This window comes from Coturnix japonica, unplaced genomic scaffold (assembly GCF_001577835.2).
Source record: "Coturnix japonica isolate 7356 unplaced genomic scaffold, Coturnix japonica 2.1 chrUnrandom613, whole genome shotgun sequence".
NCBI lineage: Eukaryota > Metazoa > Chordata > Aves > Galliformes > Phasianidae > Coturnix > Coturnix japonica.
In genome coordinates this window covers 32,409-45,193 of record NW_015439986.1, presented here as the reverse complement: position 1 = coordinate 45,193, position 12,785 = coordinate 32,409, and positions in this window count along the sequence as shown.

Sequence of the window (12,785 nt, the reverse complement as noted above, 5' to 3'; positions counted from 1 at the left end):
GAGAGAGCGATCTGTAACGTCCAACTTAATCCCATATAATCCCATTATTATAACCCCATATAAATCCCATATAACTCACAGGGTGTAGGATGGTTCCCACTATGTTCTGTTATGCATGCTCTCCATTTATGATCTGTAACGTCCCATATAATTCCCATATAATCCATATAACCGCCATATAATCCCAATATTAATTCCATATAACCCCATATAATCCCATATAATCCATATAACACCCATATAATCCCATATATCCCATAACTCCAGGGTGTAAGGAATGGTTCCCACTATGTTTCTGGTTATGGCAGCTCTCCATTATGATCTGTACGTCCCATATAATCCCATATAATCCCATATAACCCCATATAATCCCATATAATCCCATATAATCCCATCTAATCCCATATAATCCCATATAACTCACAGGGTGTAGGATGGTTTCCCACTAATGTTCTGGTTTATGGCAGCTCTCATTATGATCTGTAAACGTCCCATAATAATCCCATATAATCCGCAAATATAATCCATATAACCCCATATAATCCGCATATAATCCATATAATCCATCTAATCCCATATATCCCATTATAACGTCGACAGGGTGAGGATGGTTCCCACTATGTTCTGGTTATGGCAGCTCTCCATTATGATCTGTACGTCCCATATCCCATATAATCCCATATAATCCCATATAATCCCATATAATCCCATATAACCTCATATAGGCCATATAATCCATATGGGTCCACATAACCCACAGGTGTAGATGGTTCCACTAAGGTTCTGGTTATGGCAGCTCTCCCATTATGAATCTGTAACGTCCCATATAATCCCAATATAATCCCATATAATCCCCAATATAATCCGCATATACCCATATAATCCATATAATCCCATCTAATCCCATCTATCCCATAACTCCAGGGTGTAGGATGGTTCCCACTATGTTCTGGTTATGGCAGCTCTCCATTATGATCTGTAACGTCCATATAAATCCCATATAATCCCATATAATCCCATATAATCCCATCTAATCCCATCTATCCCATAACTCACAGGGTGTAGGATGGTTCCACTAGTTCTGTTATGGCCAGCTTGCATTATGGATCTGTACGTCCATATATACATATAATCCATATAATCCCATATAATCCCATATAATCCCATATAATCCCATATAATCCCATATATCCCATAACTCACAGGGTGTAGGATGGTTCCCACTATGTTCTGGTTATGGCAGCTCTCCATTATGATCTGTACGTCCCATATCCCATATAATCCCATATAATCCCATATAATCCCATATAACCCCATATAATCCCATATAATCCCATATAACCCCATATAATGCCCCATAATCATCCATATATATCCATATAAATCCATATATATCCATATAAATCCATATATATCCATATAAATCTATATAAATCCATATATAATCTCCATAAACCCCAATTAATCCATCCCTAACGCCCATATAACCCGATATAATCCTATAATCCCATATAACCATATAATCCATATAATCCCATATAATGCCCATATAATCCCATATTAACCCCATATAATCCCCATATAAGCCCATATAATCCCATAATAATCCCATATAATCCATAAACTCACAGGGTGTAGGATGGTTTCCCACTATGTCTGTTATGGCAGCTCTCCATAGACTGTACGTCCCATATAATCCCATATCATCCAATAAATCCCTATAATCCCATATAATCCCATATAATCCCATATAACCCATATAATCCATATAACCCATATAACCCCATATAATCCCATATAATCCCATATAATCCCATATAATCCCATATAATCCCATATAACCCCATATATCCCATAACTCACAGGGTGTAGGATGGTTCCCACTATGTTCTGGTTATGGCAGCTCTCCATTATGATCTGTACGTCCCATATAATCCCATATAACCCCATATAACCCCATATAATCCCATATATCCCATATAATCCCATATAATCCCATATAATCCCATATATCCCATATATCCATCTAAATCGCCATCTATCCCATAACTCACAGGGTGTAGATGGTTCCACTATGTTTCTGGTTATGGCAGCTCTTCCATTATGATTCTGTACGTCCATATAATCCCTATATAATCTCATATAATCCCATATAATCCCATATAACCCCATATAATCCCCATATAATCCCAGTATAACGCCCAATATAATCCATAATATATCCCCAATATAATCCCATAATATTCCAATAAATCCCCATATAACCCCATATAACCCATATAATCGCTATATAATCCCATATAATCCCATCTAATGCCCATATATCCCATAATCACAGGGTGTAGGATGGTTCCCACGTATGTTCTGGTTTATGGCAAGCCTCTCCATTATGATCTGTACGTCCCATATAATCCAACATATAACCCCATATAATCCCATATAATCCATAATCCATATAACCCCATATAATCCGCATATAACTCACAGGGTGTAGATGGTTTCCCACTATGTTCTGGGTTATGGGCAGCTTCTCCATTATGATCTGTACGTCCATATAATCCCATAATAATCCCCATATAATCCATAATAATCCCATATAACCCCATATAAAAACCCCATATATCCCATAACTCATCAAGGGTGTAGGATGGTTCCCCAACTATGTTCTGGTTATGGCAGCTCCTCCATTAATGATCTGTAAACGTCCCATATAATCCATATAACCCCATATAATTCCAATATAATCCATATAATCCCATATTAACCCCATATTAATCCATATAATCCCATATAACTCACAGGGTGTAGGAATGGTTCCACTATGTTCTAGGTTATGGGCAGCTCTCCATTATGATCTGTACGTCCCATATAATCGCCATATAAACCCATATTAAATCCCATAAATAACCCCATATATCCCATATAACCCCATATATCCATATAATCCCATATAAACTTCAACAAGGTGTAGGATGGTTCCCCACCTATGTTCTGGTTATGGCAAGCTCTCCATTATGATCTGTGACGGTCCCATATAATCCCATATAACCCCAATATATCTGCCATTAATCCATATATCCCATATAACCCCATATAATCCCATATAACTCACAGGGTGTAGGATGGTTCCCACTATGTTCTGGTTATGGCAGCTCTCCATTTGATCTGTCGTCCCCTATAATCCATATAACCAGCTATACCACCCCAATATACCCATATATCCTCATATAATACCCAATATAATCCATATAATCCCATATAATCCCATATAATGCCATATAACCCCAATATAATCCCATAACTCACAGGGTGTAAGATGGTCTCACTATGTTCTGTTATGGCAGCCTTCCATTATGATCTGTAGCGTCCCATATAATCCCATATAACCCCATAAAATCCCATATACCCCATACTAATCCCATATAACCACCATATATCCGCATATAATCCCATATAACTCACAGGGTGTAGGATGGTTCCCACTATGTTCTGGTTATGGCAGCTCTCCATTATGACTGTACGTCCATATAATCCCATATACACACCCATATATACCATAATAATCCCATATATCCCATCGTAACCCCATAATAATCCCAATCATAACTCACAGGGTGTAGGATGGTTCCCACTATGTTTCTGGTTTAGTGGCAGCATCTCCATTATAGATCTGTAACGTCCCATAATCATCCCATAAACCCCATATAACCCCATATAACCCCATATATCCCAATAATCCCATATAATCCCATATAATCCCCATGATAATCCCATATAATCCATAATAACCCATATAATCCCATATAACCCCATATATCCCATATAACCCATATAACCCCATATATCCCATATAATCCCATAATAAATCCCATATAAACCCCATAATAACCCCATATAATCCCATAATAACCCCCATATATCCCCATAACTCACGAGGGTGTAGGATGGTTCCCACTAATGTTTTCTGGTTATGGCAGCTCTCCCCCATTATGATCTGTACGTCCATAATAATCCCATATAATCCATATAACCGCCATATAATCCCATATAATCCCATAAATAATCCCATATAATCCCATATAACCCATATAATCCATATAACCCACATATATCCATATATCCCATAAATATCCCCATAAACTCACAGGGTGTAAAGATGGTCCCACTATGTTCTGGTTATGGCAGCCCTCCATTATGAATTGTACGTCCCAATAGAATCCGCATATAACCCATATAACCGCCATAATAACCCATATAGTCCCATATAATCCCATATAATCCCATCATAATCCCATATAACCCATATAATCCCATAAACCCCCTATAATCCCAATAACCCCTATATCCCATAATACCCATATAACCCCATATATCCCATATATATTCCCAATATAATTCCATATAACCCCATATAACCCCATATAATCCCATATAACCCATAATATCCATAACTCACAGGGGTAGGATGGTTCCCACTATGTTCTTGTTATGGCACTTCTCCATTATGATCTGTACGTCCCATATATCCCATATAACCCCAATAACCCCCATATAACCCCATATAATCCCAGCTAATCCCATATATCCCATAACTCACAGGGTGGTAGGATGGTATCCCACTAATGTCTGGTTAGGCAGCTCTCCATTATGATCTGTACGTCCCATATAACCCCATATAATCCCATATAATCCCATCTAATCCCATATAATCCCATATAACTCACAGGGTGTAGGATGGTTCCCACTATGTTCTGGTTATGGCAGCTCTCACATATGATTCTGTACGTCCCATATATCCATATAACCCCATATAATCCCATATATCCCATAACTCACAGGGTGTAGGATGGTTCCCACTATGTTCTGGTTATGGCAGCTCTCCATTACGATCTGTAACGTCCCATATCCGCAATATAACCCCATATAATCCCATATAATCCCATATAATCCCATATAATCCCATATAACCCCATATAATCCCATATAACTCACAGGGTGTAGGATGGTTCCCACTATGTTCTGGTTATGGCAGCTCTCCATTATGATCTGTACGTCCCATATCCCATAATAATCCCATAATAACCCATATAATCCATAATAACCCCATAATAATCCCATATACCACCATATAACGCCCATATAATCCCATATAACCCCATATAATCATATAATCCATATAATCCCATATAACCCCCATATAATCCCATATAACCCATATAACCCATATAATCCCATATAACCCGCATATAACCCCATACTAATCCCATATAACCCCATATAACCCCATATAATCCATATAACCCATATAATCCCATATAACCCCATATAATCCCATATAATCGCCATATAATCCCATATAACCCCATATAATCCCATATAACGCCATATAACCCCATATAACCCATATAACCCGCATATAATCCCATATAATCCCATATAATCCCATAATAACCCATATAATCCCATAATTAACCACCCATATAATCCCATATAATCCCATATAATCCCATATATAATCCCATATAACCCCATATAACCCCATAATCCCATATAATCCCAATATAACCCCATATAATCCCATATAATCCCATATATCCCAATATAACCCCATATAATCCCATATAATCCCATATAACCCCATCTAATCCCATATATCCCATAACTCACAGGGTGTAGGATGGTTCCCACTATGTTCTGGTTATGGCAGCTCTCCATTATGATCTGTACGTCCCATATAATCCCATATAATCCCATATAATCCCATATAATCCCATATAATCCCATATAATCCCATATAACCCATATAATCCCATATAATCTATAACTCCCATAATAATCCCAAATAATCCCATATAAATCCAATAACCCCATTCTAAATCCCATAATAATCCCATATAACTCACAGGGTGTAGGAATGGTTCCCACTATGTTCTGGTTATGGCAGTCTTCCAATTATGATCTGTAACGTCCCATATTAATCCCATATAATCCCATATAACCCCATAAATAATCCCATATAATCCCATATAATCCCATATAAACCCCATATAACCCCATATAATCCCATCTATCCCAAACTCACAGGGTGTAGGATGGTTTCCCCACTAGTTCTGGTTATGGCAAGCTCTCCATTATGATCTGTAAAACGTCCCATTATAATCCCATAATATCCGCATATAATCCCATATAACCCCATATAATCCCATATAACCCCATATTAACCCATATAATCCATCTATCCATAACTCACAGGGTGTAGGATGGGTTCCCCCACTAATGTCTGGTTATGGCAAGCCTCTCCATTATGATCTGTACGTCCCATATAATCCCATATAACCCCATATAATCCCATATAATCCCATATAATCCCATATAATCCCATATAACCCCATATAATCCCATATAATCCCATATAATCCCATATAATCCCATATAATCCCATATATCCCATATATCCCATAACTCACAGGGTGTAGGATGGTTCCCACTATGTTCTGGGTTATGGCAGCCTCCATTATGATCTGTACTCCCATAATAATCCCATATAACCCCATATAATCCCATATAACCCCATATAATCCCATATAATCCCATATAATCCCATATAACCCCATCTAATCCCATATATCCCATAACTCACAGGGTGTAGGATGGTTCCCACTATGTTCTGGTTATGGCAGCTCTCCATTATGATGTGTAACGTCCATATAATCCCATATAATCCCAATATAAATCCCATATAATCCATAATAATCCATATAATCCATATATCCCATAACTCAGCAGGGTGTAGGAATGGTTCCCACTATGTTCTTGGTTTTTTTGGCAGCTCTCGCATTATGATCTTACGTCCCCATATATCCCATATAATCCCATAATAACCCCATATAATCCCAATATAATCCCATATATCCCATATACCCCATCTAATCCCATATATCCCATAACTCACAAGGGTGTAGGATGGTTTCCCACTATGTTCTGGTTTATGGCAGCTCTCAATTAGATCTGCTACGTCCCATATAATCCCATATAATCCCATATAATCCCATAATAACCCATATAATCCCATATAATCCCATATAATCCCATATAACCCCATATAATCCCATATAATCCCATATAACTCACAGGGTGTAGGATGGTTCCCACTATGTTCTGGTTATGGCAGCTCTCCATTATGATCTGTACGTCCCATATAATCCCATATAATACCAAAACCCCAATAAATCCCATAAATAAAATCCCATATATCCCATAACCACAGGGTGTAGGATGGTTTCCCACTATGTTCTGGTATGGCGCTCTCCATTATGATCTGTACGTCCCATCTATAATCCGCCATATAATCCCAATATAACCCCAATATAATCCATTAACCCCATATATCCGCATAACTCACAGGGTGTAGGATTGGTTCCCACTATGTTCTTGGTTATGGCAGCTCTCCATTATGATCAAATGTACGTCCTCTCTGTAACGTCTCGACTCCGTGTAGAATTTGGCCTCGGCCGCGAACGGTTCCGGGATCTCGGACGAGTCGGAGTCACGGCGAAAATGTGGGGACTATGGGGGGTAAATATGGGGTTATGGGGTGGGTATGGGGTATAGAGGGGGTTAATGGGGTGGATATGGGGTATAGGGGGCACTATGGGGGGTATATGGGGGTTATGGGGTGGATATGGGGTATAGGGGGTTATGGGGTGGATATGGGGTATAGGGGGCACTATGGGGGGTATATGGGGTTATGGGGCGGATATGGGGTATGTGGGGCACTATGGGGGGTATAGGGGTGTTATGGGGTGGGTATGGGGTATAGGGGGGTTATGGGGCGGGGTTATATGGGGTGAGCCCATTAGATAATGGGATGGATATGGGGTATGGGATGGATATGGGGTGATCCCAACCCCATATGGGGTATTGGGATGGATATGGGGTATTGGGATGGATATGGGGTGATCCCAACCCCATTAGATACTGGGATGGATATGGGGTACTGGGATGGATATGGGGTGATCTCAGACCCCATTAGATACTGGGATGGATATGGGGTGATCCCGACCCCATTAGATAATGGGATGGATATAGGGAATATGCGTCACTATGGGGGATATATAGGGGATGGTTAATGGGATGGGATGGGTGTGGGGTGATCCCATTAGATACTGGGATGGATATGGGGTATAGGGGATGGTTTATGGGGTGGGATTATAAGGGGTGATCCCATTACATACTGGGATGGATATGGGGTATAGGGGATGGTTAATGGGATGGGATGGGTATGGGGTGATCCCAGAGCCCATTAGATACTGGGATGGATATGGGGTATTGGGATGGATATGGGGTATGTGATGGATATGGGGTATTGGGATGGATATGGGGTATGTGATGGATATATGGGGTATTGGGATGGATATGGGGTATAGGGATGGATATGGGGTATAGGGATGGATATGGGGTATTGGGATGGATATGGGGTGATCCCAACCCCATTAGATAATGGGATGGATATGGGGTATGGGATGGATATGGGGTATGGGATGGATATGGGGTGATCCCATTGGGTATTGGGATGTATATGGGGGATTGGGATGGATATGGGGTGATCCCAGACCCCATTAGGTACTGGGATGGACATAGCAAATGTGGGGCACTATGGGATATAGGGGGGGATTATGGGGTGGGATTGTATGGGGTGATCCCATTAGATACTGGGATGGATATGGGATATAGGGGGGGTTATGGGGCGGGATTATATGGGGTGATATCAGACCCCATTAGGTACTGGGATGGATATGGGATATAGGGGAGGGTTATGGGGTGGGAGGGGTATGGGGTGAGCCCAGACCCCATTAGATATTGGGATGGATATGGGATATAGGGGGGGGTTATAGGGTGGGATTATATGGGGTGATCCCAGACCCCATTAGATACTGGGATGGACAAAGCAAATGTGGGGCACTATGGGGTATAGGGGATGGTTATGGGGTGGGGTTATATGGGGTGGTATCAGACCCCATATGGGGGATTGGGATGGTTATGGGGTGTGGGTATGGTTGTGGTGTGGGTGTGGTTATGGGGTGGGTATGGGGTGATCCCATTACATACTGGGATGGATATGGGATATAGGGGAGGGTTATGGGGTGGATATGGGGTATAGGGGATGGTTAATGGGATGGGATGGGTATGGGGTGATCCCAGAGCCCATTAGATAATGGGATGGATATGGGGTATGTGGGGCACTATGGGATATAGGGGAGGGTTATGGGGTGGATACGGGGTGAGCCCAGAGCCCATTAGATATTGGGATGGATATGGGGAATGTGGGGCACTATGGGGGATATATAGGGGGGGTTATGGGGCGGGAGTATATGGGGTGAGCCCATTAGATACTGGGATGGATATGGGGTATGGGGATGGATACAGGCTGATCCTATTGAGTACTGGGATGGATATGGGGTATGTGGGGCACTATGGGGTATAGGGGGGGGTTATGGGGCGGGAGTATATGGGGTGATCCCAGACCCCATATGGAGTATTGGGATGGATATGGGGTATGGGGATGGATATGGGATATATGGGAGGGTTATGGGGTGGGGTTATATGGGGTGATATCAGACCCCATTAGATACTGGGATGGATATGGGGTATGGGATGGATATGGGGTATTGGGATGGATATGGGGTGATCCCGACCCCATATGGGGTATTGGGATGGATATGGGGTGATCCCGACCTCATATGGGGTATTGGGATGGATATGGGGTATGGGATGGATATGGGGTGATCCCGACCCCATTAGATACTGGGATGGATATGGGGTATGTGATGGATATGGGGTATGGGATGGATATGGGGTATAGGGGATGGTTAATGGGATTGGAGGGGTATGAGGTGATCCCATTGGGTATTGGGATGGATATGGGGGATTGGGATGGATATGGGGTGATCCCGACCCCATTAGATAATGGGATGGATATGGGGTATGGAATGGATATGGGGTATGGAATGGATATGGGGGATGGGATGGATATGGGATATTGAGATGGATATGGGGTATTGGGATGGATATGGGGTACGGGGATGGATATGGGGTGATCCCGACCCCATTAGATATAGAGATGGATATGGGGTATTGGGATGGATATGGGGGATGTGATGGATATGGGGTATAGGGGATGGTTAATGGGATGGGATGGGTATGGGGTGATCCTGACCCCATTAGATACTGGGGTGGATATGGGGTATAGGGGAGGGTTATGGGGTGGATATGCGGTATGGGGTGATCCCAGAGCCCATTAGATAATGGGATGGATATGGGGAATGTGGGGCACTATGGGGGATATGGGGGGTTATGGGGTGGGGTTATATGGGGTGATCCCAGACCCCATTAGATACTGGGATGGACATAGCAAATATGGGGCACTATGGGGTATAGGGGAGGGTTATGGGGTGGGATTGTATGGGGTGAGCCCATTAGATAATGGGATGGATATGGGGTATTGGGATGGATATGGGGTATTGAGATGGATATGGGGTATTGAGATGGATATGGGGTATGTGATGGATATGGGGTATGGGATGGATATGGGGTATGTGATGGATATGGGGTATGGGATGGATATGGGGTATGTGATGGATATGGGGTATGGGATGGATATGGGGTATGGGATGGATATGGGGTATGGGAATGAGATATGGGTTGGATGGATATGGGGTATGGGATGGATATGGGGTATGGGATGGATATGGGGTGATCCCATTGGTATTGGGATGGATATGGGGGATTGGGATGGATATGGGGTGATCCCAGACCCCATTAGGTACTGGGATGGACATAGCAAATGTGGGGCACTATGGGGGATATAGGGGAGGGTTATGGGGTGGGATTGTATGGGGTGAGCCCATTAGATAATGGGATGGATATGGGATATAGGGGAGGGTTATGGGGTGGGATTATATGGGGTGATCCCAGACCCCATTAGATACTGGGATGGATATGGGATATAGGGGGGGGTTATGGGGTGGGATTATATGGGGTGATCCCAGACCCCATTAGATACTGGGATGGATATAGCAAATGTGGGGCACTATGGGGTATATATAGGGGAGGGTTATGGGGCGGGATTATATGGGGTGATCCCATTAGATAATGGGATGGATATGGGGTGATCCCAGAACTCATTAGATACTGGGATGGATATGGGGTATGTGGGGCACTATGGGGTATAGGGGAGGGTTATGGGGTGGATATGGGGTATAGGGGATGGTTAATGGGATGGGATGGGTATGGGGTATGGGATGGATATGGGGTGATCCCATTGGGTATTGGGATGGATATGGGGTATGTGATGGATATGGGGTATAGGGGATGGTTAATGGGATGGGTATGGGGTATGGGATGGATATGGGGTGACCCCATTGGGTATTGGGATGGATATGGGGTATGGGATGGATATGGGGTGATCCCGACCCCATTAGATAATGGGATGGATATGGGGTATGGGATGGATATGGGGTATAGGGGATGGTTAATGGGATGGGATGGGTATGGGGTGATCCCATTAGATAATGGGATGGATATGGGGTATGTGGGCCACTATGGGGTATAGGGGGGTTATGGGGTGGATATGGGGTGATCCCATTAGATACTGGGATGGATATGGGATATAGGGGATGGTTAATGAGATGGGATGGGTATGGGGTGATCCCAGACCCCATTAGATAACGAGATGGATATAGGGAATGTGGGGCACTATGGGGTATAGGGGGCGGTTATGGGGTGGATATGGGGTATGGGGTGAGCCCAGAGCCCATTAGATAATGGGATGGATATGGGGAATGTGGGGCACTATGGGGGATATATAGGGGGGGTTATGGGGCGGGATTGTATGGGGTGATATCAGACCCCATTAGATACTGGGATGGATATGGGGTATGTGGGGCACTATGGGGTATAGGGGGGGTTATGGGGTGGATATGGGGTATAGGGGGGGGTTATGGGGTGGGAGTATATGGGGTGATACCAGACCCCATATGGAGTATTGGGATGGATATGGGGTATGGGGATGGATATGGGACATAGGGGAGGGTTATGGGGTGGGGTTATATGGGGTGGTATCAGACCCCATATGGGGTATTGGGATGGATATGGGATATAGGGGGTTATGGGGTGGATATGGTGTATAGGGGGGGTTATGGGGTGGGAGGGTTATGGGGTGGGTATGGGGTGATCCCATTAGATACTGGGATGGATATGGGATATAGGGGAGGGTTATGGGGTGGATATGGGGTATGGGATGGATATGGGGTGATCCCGACCCCATATGGGGTATTGGGATGGAAATGGGGTATTGGGATGGATATGGGATGATCCCGACCCCATTAGATAATGGGATGGATATGGGGTATAGGGGATGGTTATGGGGTGGGATGGGTATGGGGTGATCCCAGACCCCATTAGATAATGGGATGGATATGGGGTATTGGGATGGATATGGGGTGATCCCATTAAATACTGGGATGCATATGGGGTATGGAATGGATATGGGGCGATCCCAGACCCCATTAGATACTGGGATAATGGATATGGGGCACCCCACACCTTATGGACCCCTATGGGGCACCCCACACCTTATGGACCCCTATGGGGCACCCCACACCTTATGGACCCCTATGGGGCACCCCACACTTTATAGACCCATATAGGGCACCCCACACCTTATGGACCCCTATGGGGCACCCCACACCTTATGGACCCATATAGGGCACCCCACACCTTATGGG